Source organism: Carya illinoinensis, chromosome 13, assembly GCF_018687715.1.
Source record: "Carya illinoinensis cultivar Pawnee chromosome 13, C.illinoinensisPawnee_v1, whole genome shotgun sequence".
Classification (NCBI taxonomy): Eukaryota; Viridiplantae; Streptophyta; class Magnoliopsida; order Fagales; family Juglandaceae; genus Carya; species Carya illinoinensis.
In genome coordinates this window covers 24,766,366-24,783,977 of record NC_056764.1, presented here as the reverse complement: position 1 = coordinate 24,783,977, position 17,612 = coordinate 24,766,366, and the positions used below count along the sequence as shown (strand labels likewise).

The 17,612-nt window shown below is 37.1% G+C and overlaps 1 long non-coding RNA gene across 1 annotated transcript; it reads right to left on the bottom strand.

Annotated features, from left to right (window-relative positions):
• Positions 1-14,146: 14,146 nt before the first annotated feature.
• On the bottom strand, positions 14,147-16,466 carry LOC122292689. The gene is made up of 3 exons (XR_006236989.1): positions 16,027-16,466; positions 14,480-14,567; positions 14,147-14,330 (listed from the first exon to the last, which is right to left on the bottom strand). It is a non-coding gene; the product is annotated as an uncharacterized LOC122292689 (long non-coding RNA).
• Positions 16,467-17,612: the final 1,146 nt, after the last annotated feature.

The following is a 17,612-nucleotide window of genomic DNA, read 5'->3' as shown; positions in this document are numbered from 1 at the left end:
TTGTCTAACATCACGCACATCCTGCCGCGACTGTTGTTGCTAAATAGGTAACTATGATTTTGTATTTTTGGCCTACTTTCTGTCTTGATTTGCTGTGAGTGGCAGAAAAGTACAAGAACTTAGATCGCTGAAATCCTAGATGCATAAACCAGTGGACTTGGTATGGACTTTTTGGTTTTAAAGACTACCATGTATAATGCGAATAATCCAAAATTTCAATACTATTTGTGTCATCCGTTTGTCTTCCATGTTTAAAACAGTATTTTGACTCTTACATATAGAGCTAAAACATTAACGACCAATTCTATGTTTACACTTATATATATGGCCTGTTTAAAACAGCTTGTTTTTCTCCTATGAATTCTTTGTACAATGTGGGATCTGATTATTTATATGTTGATTATAATATCACATATAAATAATATATATATGTTATAACTAGTGTGTGTTTTATATAGAATTATTCAAATTTACTTTTAAAAATTAAAAGAATAGAACATCATATCCTAGTATTTTAGATTGTTTAAAGTTAATTTATCTTTTTACTCGTTTTGGGATCTCAGATAACAAAATTTAGTCTTTTGTTATAAAAATTTAATTGAATGGAAATATAGATTTTATTTTATTTATTTTTATTAATAAACAAAAGACTCAATATACTTTTGTTTATCTATATGCCCTTCTTCCCTGATCATTCCAAAAAAAGGGCAAAAATCTGAATTACTTTCCTAGACTTTTTTTTATTTTAATTTTTGGTCATATTCAGTTAAATAAATTATCAACAATTATTCAAATTTAAGATGGATGAGACTGAGAAAAGAGTTACCTTAAATTGAGAGTCATAATAATAAAATCATTATTTATTTATTAAATAATAATAAATTATTATTTAATTTATATTTTAATAATAACTTGGATTCATTAAATCTTATAGAGTTATTTCAAACTACCAATCAACTTCAAGTATTTTTCTTATTTATATTATATTAAAATCAATTCTTCTAAAGTCAGTCGCATAGAAACACATTTAATTATTAAAGAAATCCTCAATTCTCCTAATTTTGGCCCGAGTCCGGCTCAAATGCATGGACTGTCGCGTCGTGGTGGGTGTCAGCTTCGTAACATATAATATATTAAATTAGGGAGACAAAGGTGTCGGTTGTAAGATTTGAGAGCTTTTTTTTATGTATTTTTTTTAATTTCCAAACAACCTATCTAATTAGTGATAAGGTATTCAAAATAAGTTAATTAGGTGTAGCACCTACGTACAATAATAATCCACTTTAAATTAATTTTAGATGAAATTAATTAAGTTGTTGTCAACTTGATCATTCATTAATTAATTTCCATTAAAAACAGAAGGAAAGTTGCAGCATTAGTAGCAGTAATTACTTAAGACCTTGAGTGAACTGATGTGAATAGATATAGGGATTTGGGGAGAGATAAATGTTCCCATGATCGATGGGGGTACTGGAGGGCCTGAGGCAGGTAGCTGGCCCTGCTGTACGTACTTAAAATCGTGGGGAATCAGACAATGACTGCCCCTTTGCTTTGCTTGCTTGCTTGCTTGCTTTATTTGATGTGATCAGAGTCCAAAGTCTGGGCACAAAGCATTAAAAATAGTGCAGAAGTAAAAACCAGCAAGTAAAAATAACATTTATCGTTGGAGAAGAGGAGGAGAGGTCCCCTTCTATAATGCAGCAGTGTATAGATATAGATATATAGGCCGGCCTCCCTAAGTACTTAAAGCTTAAGCTTTTTGTCCTTGTCTATGCAAGGTACATGATCATCAGCTAGACAGCTACATCCATCTTTTATAGCTGAAAGCTATTGTGTTTGTGGGTGATGTTCCCTAGGAGGTTGGAAGAAGGCCCATCCTCATGAGTCATGCAACCACGAACCAATGAATACTAGAAATCATGGATTGATATACCAGTTATCCCCCGAAAATGCTTAGAGTACTTAAAGTTAAACATTTATACTCCATTCATGAGGTCCACGCTATGTTCGTTTAGGGATCCAATTGGTAACTAAATTTAATCACTCAATCAAGATTGTGATACCATGTGATCAGAGGCTTCTCTTATTACTTGATGTCTAATGTACAACTCAAATTTCCTCACTCATTCCACTAACTCAACTGTGGACTCTATGATACTTGTAACATACACACCTTTCTCATATGAGCAAGGCTTTCAACAGATACACATGCTAGACATATGAAGGATGAATTGAACATTTCTTCATGTTCAAATTTCATGTACTATACCCGTCATGCAATTGCATGATGTTCCCAAAGGTCATATATTTTGCATAAATTTTGACATTGCCTTGTCAAACGTGACTTCATCAACTACCTGGTAATCATGGGCGCTGTTTGTCTAACTCTATTCCTCACCCACTTTTTTTAGATGGACAAAAGTTGGATGAATGAGCCCGATAGACTATTATCACCTGCATACGCCGAAGGGGTTAAAAATTTCCTGACACAAGCCCAAATTCATGCAAGTGGACGGGATCGCATTCGGTGTCCTTGCCGTACATGCCTTAACAATCTGTGGCTTCCTATATTTGAGGTGGAAACCCATTTGTTCATGAAAGGGATCAATCCAAATTACACACAATGGATATTTCATGGGGAGGAGGATACAACACAATACGTCAGTGACGACGATATCTCGAATGAGGATATACCCGAAGATGATTACATTGATGACATGCAGCAGATGTTGGATGACATGCGTGCAGGCACCTTTGTTGATGTGCCACAAGAGAACACTGGATCATCAAATAGGCCACCAATTCCTGAAGATTCACCAGCAACGTCTTTTGACAAGCTACTGGAGGATGCCCGACGTCCTCTTTTCGACGGGTGTACAACATTTACAAAGTTGTCTTTCATTGTGAAGTTATTACACATCAAATCAATCGGTGGATGGTCAATTAAATCATTTGACATGCTCCTTGATCTGTTGCGGTCTTCCTTTCCTGATGCGCTCTTACCACAATCATATGAGGAGTCAAAGTCTTTGGAGCGCGGGTTGGGTTTCAATTACCATAAAATCCATGCGTGCCCCAACGACTGCATCTTATTCTGGAAGGAATATGCCACGCTTAATGAATGTCCCGTATGTAAGGCTTCGAGGTGGATGCCAAATACACACGGATCACGCGTCATACCTCAAAAAGTGTTGCGCCATTTTCCGTTGAAACCGAGATTGCAGCGTCTTTTTATGTCTGCGAAGATAGCAGGTGATATGAGATGGCATAAAGAGCATCGGGCAATAGAAGATAGTAGTATGAGACATCCGGCTGACTCTGAGTCTTGGAAGAAATTTGATGAACATCATAGTTGGTTCGCTGCAGATCCTCGTAATGTTAGGCTCGGATTAGCAAGTGACGGCTTCACTCCCTTCAACAACTTGGCTAAACCTCATAGCATTTGGCCTGTGATCCTTGTCCCGTATAACTTGCCGCCATGGTCATGCATGAAAGACCAATTCTTTATAACATCTCTGATTATTCCAGGGCCAAGGTCACCAGGGAATGAGATCGATGTTTACTTGCAACCGTTGCTGGATGAGTTGCTTGAACTCTGGGAATATGGGGTACCCACATATGATGCCTCAAGTAAGGAGACGTTTACGCTGCATGCTGCATTGTTGTGGACAATCAATGACTTTCCTGCCTACGGGAATCTCTCTGGCTGGTCAACAAAGGGAAAATTAGCTTGTCCGTCTTGTAATGCTGACACGGACTCCAATTGGTTGAAATATGGCCGAAAACATTGTTATATGGGACACCGACGTTTCTTACAGCCAGATCACATGTGGAGAAGGAGGAAATGGTTGTTCAACGGTAAAGAAGATCATCGCATGCCACCAAGGGATTTGGGAGGCGGCGATATTCTAACTCAATTGCAAATGATTGGGGATGTGACGTTTGGCAAATCTCTTAGGAAGAGAAAACGTACTGCCGAAGAGCTGAATTGGACAAAGTGCAGCATATTCTACACGTTACCTTACTGGTCAACACTTCGACTTCGGCATAATTTAGATGTTATGCATATTGAGAAGAATATTGCCGAGAACGTCTTATTCACTTTAATGAACAGTTCAGGAAAAACTAAGGATAATATCAATTCAAGGCGTGACCTGGAGTTATTGGGCTATAGAAAAGAATTACATTTGAGGCGTGAAGGTGATCATGTAACAATGCCGCATGCACTGTACACATTACATGGAGATGAAAGGAAGAAGTTATGTGAGTGGCTACGCGATATCAAATTTCCAGACGGGTTCTCTTCCAATATGTCGAACTGTGTTTCTACACGTGATAGCAAAATCACTGGGTTGAAAAGCCACGACTGTCATGTTTTCCTTCAAAGACTACTCCCAATTGCTGCAGGGGGGTTTTTAAGAAGTGACATTGCCTTGACTTTGATTGAACTTAGCACTTTCTTCAAAGAGTTGTGCGCTCGCACACTGGATGTGAATCGCCTATCCCAGCTCCAAACTGATATAGTCACCATTTTATGCAAACTGGAGATGATATTCCCTCCCTCCTTTTTCGATGTCATGGTCCATCTAGCTGTCCATTTGCCCCACGAGGCTATACTTGGAGGTCCAGTACAATATAGGTGGATGTACCCATTTGAGAGATATCTAGGCAAATTCAAGCGGTATGTTAAGAATAAGGCCCGACCAGAAGGTTCAATAGCCGAGGCCTACATTCACACTGAATGCCTGACATTTTGCTCCATATACCTCCAAGATGTTGAGACGAAGTTCAATCGAGCTGACCGCAACATTGATGCTGATGAAGAGGAAACTATAGATGGATTCCGAGTTTTTAACCAGAAAGTTCGTCCTTTGGGTATAGCTTCCAATGTGCAATTAGAAGAGAAACTCTTTAAGGCAGCCATATGGTATGTGCTCAACAATTGTCCGGAGATTGGACCCTATATACAGTAAGCATCAATCTCTTTTAGATCAAAATCTACTTCCATCTCAAACTTAACAAGTTTTTATATATGCATGCCCATAACGCTTGTTGAACTGTGTTGCGATTATGTGCTCCAAATTCAGGGAACACTACGAGAAATGTAGGGTGCAACACCCAAACAGCATCGTGAGCACTTGTCAAACCGAGTTTGCAACTTGGTTCAAGCACTGTGTAAGTTCTCCTCCATACTTATCTATGTTGACATCATCCGTTTATTTGACATGTTTTGGAATTATGAAAATAATAAAAACTTGTAAATCTTCAACAATATTGCTATAGATCCAGGAAAATCGTACCAAGAACCCACTTGATGTGTCAGCTGATCTGTATGCGTTGGCTTGCGGGCCTGACCGTTGGGTTGCATCATATGATGCATGCATAATAAATGGAAAGCGGTTTCATACAAAGGGTCGTGAACTTCGCCAGCGTACACAAAATTCTGGGGTTTTGGTAACTGGGGACGAGGCCACAAATAATGCAGACTTTTACGGTTGTCTTAAAAATATCATAGAGTTACGCTACATGGAGTGGCGACGGGTGTACCTATTTGAATGTGATTGGTTTGACGTTGGTGATCGAAAACGAGGGGTACGGGTGGACAACCATATGATTAGTGTCAACTTGAGCAGGACTTGGTATAAGGATGAACCGTTCGTGTTGGCAAGTCAGGCTGATCAATGTTTCTACATAAGAGATTTAAGAGTGAAAGGGAATTGGGGTGTTGTGCAGAACTATACAAATAGGAATGTATACAACATTCCGTCCATGTCGAGGAGTAACGCAGATATTAATGATGGCGAATCAAGTACCCATGAGGCCGATCAAGAAAATGAGTCATCATATTATTATGAACCAGTGCAGTGTGATAACTCTGATCCAGTGTCAACTCCACTGGATCGGCTTGATATACCACCTAGCCATATTGATGCACGGGAAGTCATGCATGTGGATGGTCAATGCATAGATTCATCAGACTTTATTAATGATGACATGATGAATTCTGGCTCTGAAGATGCGTGTAGTGAGGGGGAATATTCAGATGAGGAGGACCTATCCACAGACGATGATGTTGGGTCAGATTAATAAAATATGCCAGGAACTTCTTTGCATTAAGGTTGGTACCACAGATTGTGACATTAAGTATTCAATACCTTTTGTGATATGTTGGTTTTTTTTTTTTTCCATATTATATACTTTTTGATTTCTTTGACTGAACTAATATGTAGAATATCACTTCGATGTTTTTATATTCTTATTTGCTGTAAAATTGTTTGACTTATGATGTGTATTTCTATGATTGATGCTTATTCAGGTGAGGGGAAAACAATACTACGTCACATTAAGGGAAAACCACTGCACAGACAAGTTTTGGTCGGAATTGCTTTCTCCTACTAGACCAATTTATCATGCAATCCCATCTTCAAGCTGGCGGCATGAGGAGCGCTATTAATTATCAAGGTATATAATTTATACTAATCTCTTCATGGCCTTTGTAATTATATGTGTATCATAGTGCAAGGGTTAGTCTACTAACATACTGTTGAAATTGGTAGATAATTGATCTTATTTCGAACCACTCTCGTATTACAACTAAATTTTTTCACGGAATGGACCTAACGTTTGTTAAAATTATTTTGTAATAATACACACGCAGGTGACTGAGCCGGACCCAGTTCTAGAGGCGGAGGGAGGCTGCGAGGTATTCGGGCTAGGCGCCATGTACCGTACTCGGCTCGCCACAACCGACCAAGGGGAGCGAAAATTGCCTCATATCACAGCCCGGAGGAGTGTAATCCTGGCTCGTCGGATGACTCCACACAGCCCCCAAGTCCCCCACCATCTACCAACCCAATCCCCACACCAGCGCCTACTCGGGAAGCCTCACCAGTGCGCGAACAATCACCTCCTAGAGAAGACGCGAGATTGGAGGACGCCAGTATACCACAAACTGGTATATTGACTTTTTCGATATATATTGAATGCATTGACAAAATATGTGTTTGGTATAATTATGTTTCTTTGACATTACATATACTAATCTAGTGAGTTTTTCAATATAGTTGCGGACGCCCCCACAGAACCTAAAGTAACGCAGCAACAAAGAAAACGATTTCGCGGGCCCGCTAGATGCATCGAGTTTGAGAAGGTGAGAAAGTACGGGAAAATACTTTTAAAGATAAATGATGGTGAGACTGCCCCGTGTTGTGAGCATGCTTCTATGTTCACGACACGAGTATCCTGGATTGTTAAACAATATTGTGACATGAGTTATGCGCGCTGGACCGATGTCCCAGAAGCCATGAAAGAGGAGCTCATTGATCGTGTTCGGGTAAGTGATATCAATTCGATATCATATGAGGAGTTTGAAGTGGTTTATATGTCTCATAATCGTAATATTAATACTAGTTTGCTCTGAATTGTAGTCTGACTTCGTGCTCGACTGGGAACGGGAAAACCACCGATTGACGGTGACAAAGGCACTTCGTAAGCGCTTCAACTCCTTCCATCATGATTTGCACAAGATTTACCAATCATTTGAAAGCCATGAAGAGGCGTTAGCTAGTGGGACAAGCTTGGTGGACCCTCTTGTATAGGTCAAGTTGTGTGGAAGGTGGGGCAGTGATGCATTTAAGGTATATATTAACCAACTCAAATTTCTGTAATAAATCCTTCCATTAGTATGTCTAAAGAGGCAAATATAGTGGCTGTTCAACATAGCTAACCAAAAAACGTGTGCATTGCAGAAAATTTCATCTCAAAACCGGGAGAACAGGAAGAAGCAGGCAATTAATCACACATCAGGACGTAAATCATTCGTCCGAATCCTTGAGCAAAAGGTATGAGAATGCCTCCCAACTGACCATGTTCATTTTAATAATCGTTGATCGCATTCCAAACCCATATTTTCTATAAAAACGTTCCTCTACATGTGAATCCATTTTCCTTTGCATTTTTGTGATATAATTACCAGCAAGTTGGGTAGTGGTTGATTAACACGATGTGCTATTTGTAATTCCATGCACATTGTTAAACAATAAACTTATGTTTCTACCTCGAAAAACTTCTTATACGTGTTGCTCATCTTCTGTAGCGCGCTGAGAATGGAAATTTGGTTGACTTCTATAAAGAGACGCGCTGGTCGAAGAAGAAGAACAAGTTTGTGACAGATGCTACAGAAGAAACACACGTGAGTAGCTTACATACAGTCCATCTCCCTACAATGTTAATTTATTTTTGACAATAATAAATGAGTAATTTTTTAGGAAGAACTTATGTTAATAATCGTTGTTCTGTGCATGTCCAGAAGGAGATGACAGGTAGGTTGGATGGCCTAGAACCAGAGCAACGTCATGATGAGGTAGCAGTGACTGTCTTCAGGGAGGTCCTTGGCCATCGACCTGGATATGCGCGAGGACTCGGGGAGATGGTCATTCCCGAGTCAAGTAGACAACGTGACCAACTTAAGATGCAATGCTACCTGTCTGAGATTGAAAGACACAAGAAAGACTCTGAACAACATAAGAAAGATGCTGAAGCGTATAAGAGTCAGCTGGATGAAATGAGATCAGAGATGCGGGCTCTTAGGGCGCATCAGATGCAGACTGATAGATTGCTTCAGGAGTTCTTTAAGGATCATCCTTTATTCACTGAGTCGTATCGACAGACTCAGTGTAACAATTCCCCCGACCCATAAGGGGGGTGACATGCTCCTTGGTTTTTTGTACTGGATTGGGTGGTTTTTTGTTAGACAATATCACAACTGGGCAATACATATATATATATATCTATATAAATATATCCATCTCAATATATATAGATATTACTATATCTATATAAATATAACCTGAAAGGAATTGACAGTTTGAGTTATGGAGGTATGATTTCTGTCCTCTGAATTTTTAACACCTAATTTTTGCTTAGTGCAGTTTGGGGGGTTTCAACTTTTGAGGTTTGAAGTGGTGGTGTTTTATTGCTACATTTGGCAGGGGAAATTGGAACAAATTAGATCTGTTTTTACGAGGCTGACACCTTGCATCATATGGTTCCAACAAAATGATGAAAAAAAGGGAGTAACACTTTTGTAAAAGCTTGAAAGTGTGAGGGAAGCTGTTGGAAAACGTGCATGGTAAGTGGGTTTGGTTGTATGTTTCTTCATGTAAATGGGGGAAAACGAAAAGTTACTTTTTCTAAGTTCGTTGGGCTTGTTACCATAAAGTTTATATTTAATTTGGAGTTGTTCATTGATCTCTACCTGTTTTGTAATGAGACCCAGTTCTATTTACGTAGAGGTTGAGATGAGAAGCAAGGAGGACGCGTACAATCTTCCATTTCAGACTTAATCAAGACTGAACAGAGTTTGGAGGAGAGAGTTCCAAATGAATCAGATAAGCTGGAATGGTATTTCTGTATTTACATTTTTAGCTCCCAGCTGATACTATTATGTTTCTAGATCTCATTTATTGTCTTCAAGTATATCATACCGTTATATATAAATGTAAGTTATATTACATATTATCTTAAATAACGGAACTAGTAGCTTCCATAGGGTTTTGGTCAAAAGGAGGATGTTTCAATTGCAACAACAAGGCATTGCAAGATGAAAGAGCATTGAAATTCAAAATTATGTACAAGAAGGGAAGTATGCATTTATATGTCTTGAGGTTGCCAGTGGCAACCCATACTCTCTGTTAATGATATTCAACAGAGATCAACCATTTGTGCATTAGACAGGTTTTATATAGGTTTTTTCCCCTCTATTATTTCACAAATATCTTGCTTCTTTCTCCATCTTAGGACTGAAGAAACCCAACAAGTGTTGTAGGTTTATTTAAAGTAAAATAAACCTATTCCACGGCAGTTAGAGATTTACTAACACCATCGCTAAGATGGTACTCATTAAAGTCACTTGTCAACTTAATCCCGTCTCCTTCGGACATATTAACATATTAACAGAAACCAGACCTGAAAATTAGTTATGAGCGCCCTATATTTTAGATACTAGACTAACTTGTTTATTTGGTTTGAATTGCCATGCATTATGCACATGGGGAATAGAGTGAAGGTAAGATCCATAACCAATTCTAATGTCGCTTTTATTGTTATTTATCATTGTATGTTTTACTACTAAAACATGTTTATGGATCTGAATGGCTTCATTCAAAATAGGGGCAAGAGGTTGCCTAGGAACAACCTTTTTAAATATGTGGCTGCAAAAAACGTGTAACTAAATTTAAGTAGAGTTAATGCTTATCTAGAATATGAGAATGTGGCAGAGTATTTAAGGAAGCCCCGTGGAATCAGATTTATAATCATAGCAGGTTATACACTTTTCCTTAGCTTTCAAGCGTGTGTTGTAGGTTGTATCGTGCCAAGTGTTTAGTTCTTTCAGATAATGATCGTTGGATGAGTCTCATGTATCAACTATTTAGGCAATGAATACTTCCTTTGTTGGTGTTTTACAGTTTTAAAGGCTAAAAGCATTGGGACTGAATGATGAAGCTCTTCGACATGTCCCAAATAATGATGGTAAGCTTCATTAACACTGATTGCATACAAGAAGTGATTAAGTTCTGTTACAGTACCCTCACTGCAGTAGTATAACTTAATGACAGGTTGTGGTGCACCTGTCATAATGGAAGGGGACAAAAAGCTGGTCATGCCAATATCTCAACTTAATTGCTGAGTGCTGATTTTGCTGCTGACTTAACATATTGGGTTATTTTGACAATCAGGGTTATTTTGACAACCATCGATACACACCTTGCTCATGCCATTCTTTTCAGATTCTGCCTGGGGAGTGAGTTAACAAATTGAATCAACATTTTGCTTATTTAAATTGAGTCTTGTTTCATCAGATTTTTGGCCGAGATTGTTTAAATTGAGTCTTGTTTCATCATCCAAATGCTAGGATCAGTTTCTTATTTGGCCGAGATTCTTCCTCAAACCGCTTATTATAGTATGAGATGAAGGGCACTCTATGGCTTCTGACTTTTTTGTCACTTTCTGTCCAAGTCTTAAATCGCCCGACAGTAAGATTTATATGTACAAATGTTAGTAAGTTATTAGTCTCACCATTAACAACAAATAAATCTCATCTCTGCAAGACTTAATACACTCTCAACAGCATGCCATAATTAGTTAGTTTACCTTGTGCCTCTATGATTAATACTAAATCCACTGCATTTATATTTTCTTAAACTATCTCAATTTCTGATGGGACTGTTGTCAATTTCTGAACCCTTGTGGATATCTCATGTTATTTTCAGGTGATATGGCCAACCACCTTTATGGGCTGACCGTTGTGGGAGCGGCGTTATCTTGGTGTTCACCACCTTTCTTTGTAAAAGTCATCTTGTGAAAATTGGATGTTTTAATTGGTTGAAAAGTCCTGAACTAATATGAGATGTTTTACTGGTAGTTGTTGGTTTTAGTGAGAGTAGAGTCATCTAGAAATAACTTATACTAGTGATATTTATCTTTTGAGTAATTAGTAGCTCAGTTTGTAATTGATATGATACGTATAATGCACCACCCAATGTAAAAAGATATTATATGATTGTTGGTCAATTCATTTGATGCATATGAGTAAATTTTTAATTGAATAGAAATGGTTAGCTCAATTTTTGTTTAAGTATGGAAAATTAAATGATCATGTCTATCAGGTGCTATTGGATGAATGGAGAAAGTATAAATGAGACCTAGTAACCCATTAAGAATATTGGGTTACTAGGTTATATAAAATTCGATTTTCAGGTTTCTCCAGCGATTTTTTAATCGCCGTCAATAATTTTAAAAAACCATTTAATACGATAGATTACCATTAGAAAATCCTATTGCAGCGATTTTTAGTCGCTGGAAAACCATATGGCAGCGAGTCATATGCTATTGAAACAGAAAACTATATAGCAGCGATTAACAAACCGCTGCCATATCATATAGCAGCGAATTTTTTATCGCTGCCATATAATTTGAAAAGTAGAAATGGATTTAGCAGCGATTAAGACAGCGCTGTCATATCATATAGCAGCGATTTTAGGATCGCTGGGATAACATTTTGAGCCGGCAATGTATATAGCAGCGATTAAGGAACCGCTGCTATATAATTTGGCAGCGATTTTTCTATCGCTGCTATATGATTTTGGAAATTGAAACGTATATGGCAGCGATTACGTCAGCGCTGCAAAATCATATAGCAGCGGTTTTTTAATCGCTGCCATATATTTTTGAAATAGGAAAACTATATAGCAGCGATTAAAAAAACCGCTGCCTTACGATTTGGCAGCGATTTTTCTATCGCTGCCATATGATTTGGAAATGGTTACGTATTTGGCAGCGATTACAAAAGCGCTGCAAACTCAGTTGCCAGCGATGTATGTATCGCTGCCATATGTTTTGTAACCATGGACAGTATATGGCAGCAACTATGGAAGCGCTGCTAATTAATTTGGCAGCGATTTAGTAATCGCTGGAATAGAATTTGACGCTATTCACAGTATATGCCAGCGATACAAAACTCGCTGCGAAATATTCATTTTTTCACGGCGATTTTCTTTATTCACCGTGATATAGGTAAAGTGGAAGAATAATACCGGCGAATGAGCGGCGATTAGGTAATCGCTGGAATATAACTATAGCGGGGATTTAAGTCTATTTGCCGGCGATTTTACAACGCCGGGAAAAGGCAAATCTGTTGTAGTGCGTCTCTTTCTCCCGTGGTACTTGATGACTCTGTTCTATGCTTCAATATTTGATAGTTCCTTGACTTTTGCAGCTTCATATATCACAACTTTTTTTTTTTTTTCATATATCACAACTTGTGTCTTGCTTTAGCGGTCGAATGTTGAACTTTGGGGCCACCGGCCATCTCCTTCATTAGAATCTAATTATTCTTAATCTTATTCTTATTCTTTTCTTTACGTATTTAATTTTTTATTGTTTATTAGAAGGCTGTAGAAAGCCTTTAAAGTCTTAAGGCCAAACCGACTTCCTAAATCTTATAATATTTTGATCTATTTGTTGGTCAAGTTTCAAATGATAAGCAGATATGGACGTACGGTCCTACTGAGCCTGCAATATTCTCGCATGATGGGATGGTAAATGTGTATGAGGATTACAAAGGTGGCGCGAGTTTTCGTCCTTTCCGGGGAGAGATAAGTAGAATTATTGGGCACAGAGCAGGATGGTCAATTGACCATTTTTGACTTTGCGCTTCTGATTTATTGTTTCAATTATATCGATCGACCAGCAATATTGGCAGTACTAGTTGCTATAGGACGAAGAAATGCAAACGTGGTGCAATTTGGATGTTTTTGGAAGTATTTGAAATCATCAAGAGGGTACTTGGTGTCAAATTTAGAAAATATTCAAACCTCACTACAAGATATATTGGTTTAATTTCTCCAAGGAGGGGATTCGTGGCAAAAAGTCATGTTTTTGTGGGAAAAATCTTTTTTCCACCAATTTGGCCCGTGGGGAGCTCGTGGCGTAAAACTCGCTGCAAAAAGTATTATTGCCCACAAAAGGTTTAAGTCATGGGCAATACCTATGTTTTCCCACAACACATCTCGTGGCAAGAGCCGATGAAGCTTGTCGCAAAAGCACATCTATTTTCGTTTATGTGAGAATAGGAGCAAATACCACGAGAGGTACTGGTGGGTATTAGTACTACCCACTACAATATTTGTGGGGAAAAACTTCTACCGGCAAAAAAATAGTATTTGCCGCTAGTATTCTTCGTGGAAAATGCTAAAAGAATATAGAAAAAAAAAATACAAACCGTAAAACCAAAAACAAATGAGACTAAGCCAAAAATGATCATAAAAAATTGTCTAATATAAGCTCAAAAATTATATACAAACCAACGTAACCATGAAATGCAATAAACCACCATCCATTAAAATTCAATACATAACAACCACCATGTACACCAATGAAATGCAATAAAACCACTTTGAACATAGTCTATCCAGCTATTAATATCAATCTACAAATGTTCTTTCAAGCTTCATACACACTAACAATAATCCCAACCAACATATCACTTCAATATTTACTACCAATTCACATCATTCCACTTCACACTTCCATATATATAACTCAAAATCTTGTATTGCAAGACATATCAACATGCTTGCTGCCCATGTAATCCAATCCAACACAAATGTAGATATTTTATTCAAATAACACTTGAGTTTTTGAAATGTGTTCATTACATACAACATAAAGACATTGGCCTTAACTGAAATTCAAAGACTTAAATGAGCTTTGTCAGCTTTCAGCTCACCAAGAAGCAAAATCATAGAGGATCACCATATCAATTGAACTACCTATGGAAAGTCCTCAAAAAAGTTAAAGGCTAAATTTATTCAATGCCAATAATTTAATATGACAACCAAAAGGCAAAAAAAAAGAGATGAAAGAAGTGCATGACGACTACGCAAATGGCAAAAGTCTATGAATCTGGCAAAAATCTTACCACAAATATGACAAGCAAAATGAATGTTGTTTGGTCAACAAAATTTCTTTTTCTGAAAAGTTATATGTGTGTCTTCTACTTTCCTTTCCTGCAATCAGATAATAAGGTACAAAAATTAAACCACACCAATCAAAACTTAAAAATATATAAATGAAAATGCAAGACTAACCAACTCATAAGGCACAAATAAATGCAATAGCAGAGACTAGAGAGTAACAAAACCTGGAATTTATTAAGGACTATCACTGTAGCAATAGACTAGCCCAAACCTTTTGAAATAAGATGCTAAATCAGTAGGAACTTCTTAAGTATATAAGAGAAAAGCGATACTACTCTTTATCTTAGATCTTCTTGATCTTGTTATCCTTGATCACACTAACTGATCGTGCGACACATTTAAGTTAGTTTCACATGTTTATCGCTTAAATTTATATATATATTTAAATAGTACCGCATCATCGCACAAACCTTTATGACTAGAAATAATATACCTAAGATAAAGAAATGCATTTCTCATAGTAAAAAGGAATATTATCTGATCAAGTACCTTGTTTGGATTAGGAATAGAGCAAAGTGGGAGGTGGGTCATGATTTCTTGGTAAGAACATTCATCCTTCTTTGTAAGTTGTAGTGCTCCATCGAGGACAAAAACCTTGCCATAGGCTGATGACTGCATTGATCAATAATAATTATTAAGGATATTAAAATACAAGATATATAGTAGCACACATGCATGCATGCTGCTTTTGCATTATTACACAAATGATCAACTCAAAAATTGGTATTTAATTCTCACAATAAAATAAATATATATATACAAGATATATACCTGGAAAACCATCATACTTTGGTATTTGGACGATCCTTGAAACAAAATTTTCTCCACTTTTAGAAAGTGTGCTTGTCCTACAATATATATATTATATATTATGGTCCATTATAGTGCAAGTAGTGGAACAAAAAAGATTCAAAGCGGAATTAATAGCTTGGCAACCTTTGCGTTGAACTGAGTAGATGATCATGATAGATCAACACGCATGCGCAAGATCATTTACATGTCAAGATCATCATCTTTACCAAATTATGAGTGCATCCTTATTGAATCCAAAAATAAAGAACAACCAAAATAATAATAATAACATACTTTGTTTTCTTAAAGTTGTAGTGTCCATTGATTTCTTTTTCCTGAGATGTCCAAAGTCAAAAATGTACTGCAATTAATTAGAAAAATCATTAAAAAAGATACTACTATAAAGATCTAGTTAAGGTAAATTAACGATGAAAATGGTCTAACTGATGATTAACTGTATATAATGTGTGTGTGTGTGTGTGTGTGTGTGTGTAAGAAAAGAAGAAGTTTTAACTTATAATAAGCTGTCTGAATTCGGCTGATAAAATTAGTCAGAAAGAGATCAACTAAATGTATCCAAAAACAAAGATATATATATAAAAGCTAATGCATAGGGAGAAATTTGAGTCTGATCATCACATATATGCATATAATAAATTCTCAGAACTTCATGATCAATGAAAGTGAAACTGATCACCTGGCCAAATTGGACAATGCTCTGCAAACCAACCAGGAATCCGTGGTTGTTTAAGATCATGATCATGATCTTAAAGCTTCTATGCTGTCCGATAATACTTGATGATGATGATCAGAAAACTGGTGAGCAGCAGAGACTCCATTTTCACCATTACAAACCACAAGAACTCCATCTTCTTTTGGCAACTTTGGGTACAAATCCATAGAGATTGAGGTAGAAACATGAATGGTAGTTGCTTCCATCTTGAGCTTGGTTTGCACATGAGTTCTCTTGGTATCTGCCATCTATATCTAATATGCTTGCATGCTTAATTTGTTTTATGGTTTGCCTTTTTATATGGCATTTACCTATTCTCCTTTCTCTCAGTCGAATTAATTATATATATATATATATATTATTCTATTGCTTATTAAATTGACAAAAAGAAAGCTACATCTGCTACCCAACATAAACATGAACTCACTCTGTATAACAAAATCAAACCTCCATATACGAATGAAAGCAACAGTAAATGATAACAAAGTTAAGAACCATCTACAATAAGGTTCCAATTAAAGCCATGATACCAAAACTTAAGGCTGCAAAGCAAAATAGAATAGCCAAAAATCCCAAATAAAGGCCATCTAAACTGTCAACGTATATGATAGATATTATTCACACATGGGTATGCACATATTTGGTTCCATTTTGCAAAATATAAGTACCATCAATGATGCTACCAGGTTAATTTCTAAGTTCTTTTCCCTTCCTCCAAACTACCAGAGATTACTGCCCTCCTCAGTGTGCATTTCTTTGATTAGATGTGAATTAAATATTTCACAGTTGCTAGAGCTACCAAAATTCCAAAATCATAGCAGCTAGAGAAGGTTTCCTTTGAGAAAATTTTTATAGCTTAGACAAAGGTTTGTAACAAAACTACCCACCCTCTTTTCCTACCCAAATCCTGGGGCAGCACAAATATGACAAATGATGATACTTTCACTACCTCCCGAGGAGGTTGAGCAACCCCATATTAACAAAATTAGATAAAACTCACTTTCATGAACTCTCGGATGTATATCACCCAAAAGAACATTCGACAAAGCTCCCAAAACCTCAAATCAATTCTAAATCAATATCTAAAAAATTGATCCAAACCCATCCTTCAACATAAAAAAAGTCCCTAATGTAGATAAAAAAAAATAAAAAAAAATAAAAAAAAGCACTGCAATTCATAACAGATTCACAATCAATAATGGAGAATATCCAAAAATAAGTGAACTTTCCTAAACACGCAAGAACTCCAAAAATTCAAAAAATAGTACTATGCTCTGATAAAATGCTTCCAATCCATATACCTAAATCGGGAGGGGCAAATTTGAAAAACACAAACCCATTCATTGAGAAGCAGCCCCTCGTCCACACTCTGGTCAAGATCCCCCACATACGACGATGGAACCGAGAGAGAGAGAGAGAGAGAGAGAGAGAGAGAGAGAGAGAGAGAGAGAGAGATAATTAGGGTGAAATAGAGAGTGAGAGAAACAGAGAGAGAGAGAGAGAGAGAGAGAGAGAGACGCAAACCCAAAGAGACGAAGATAGAGAAAGAA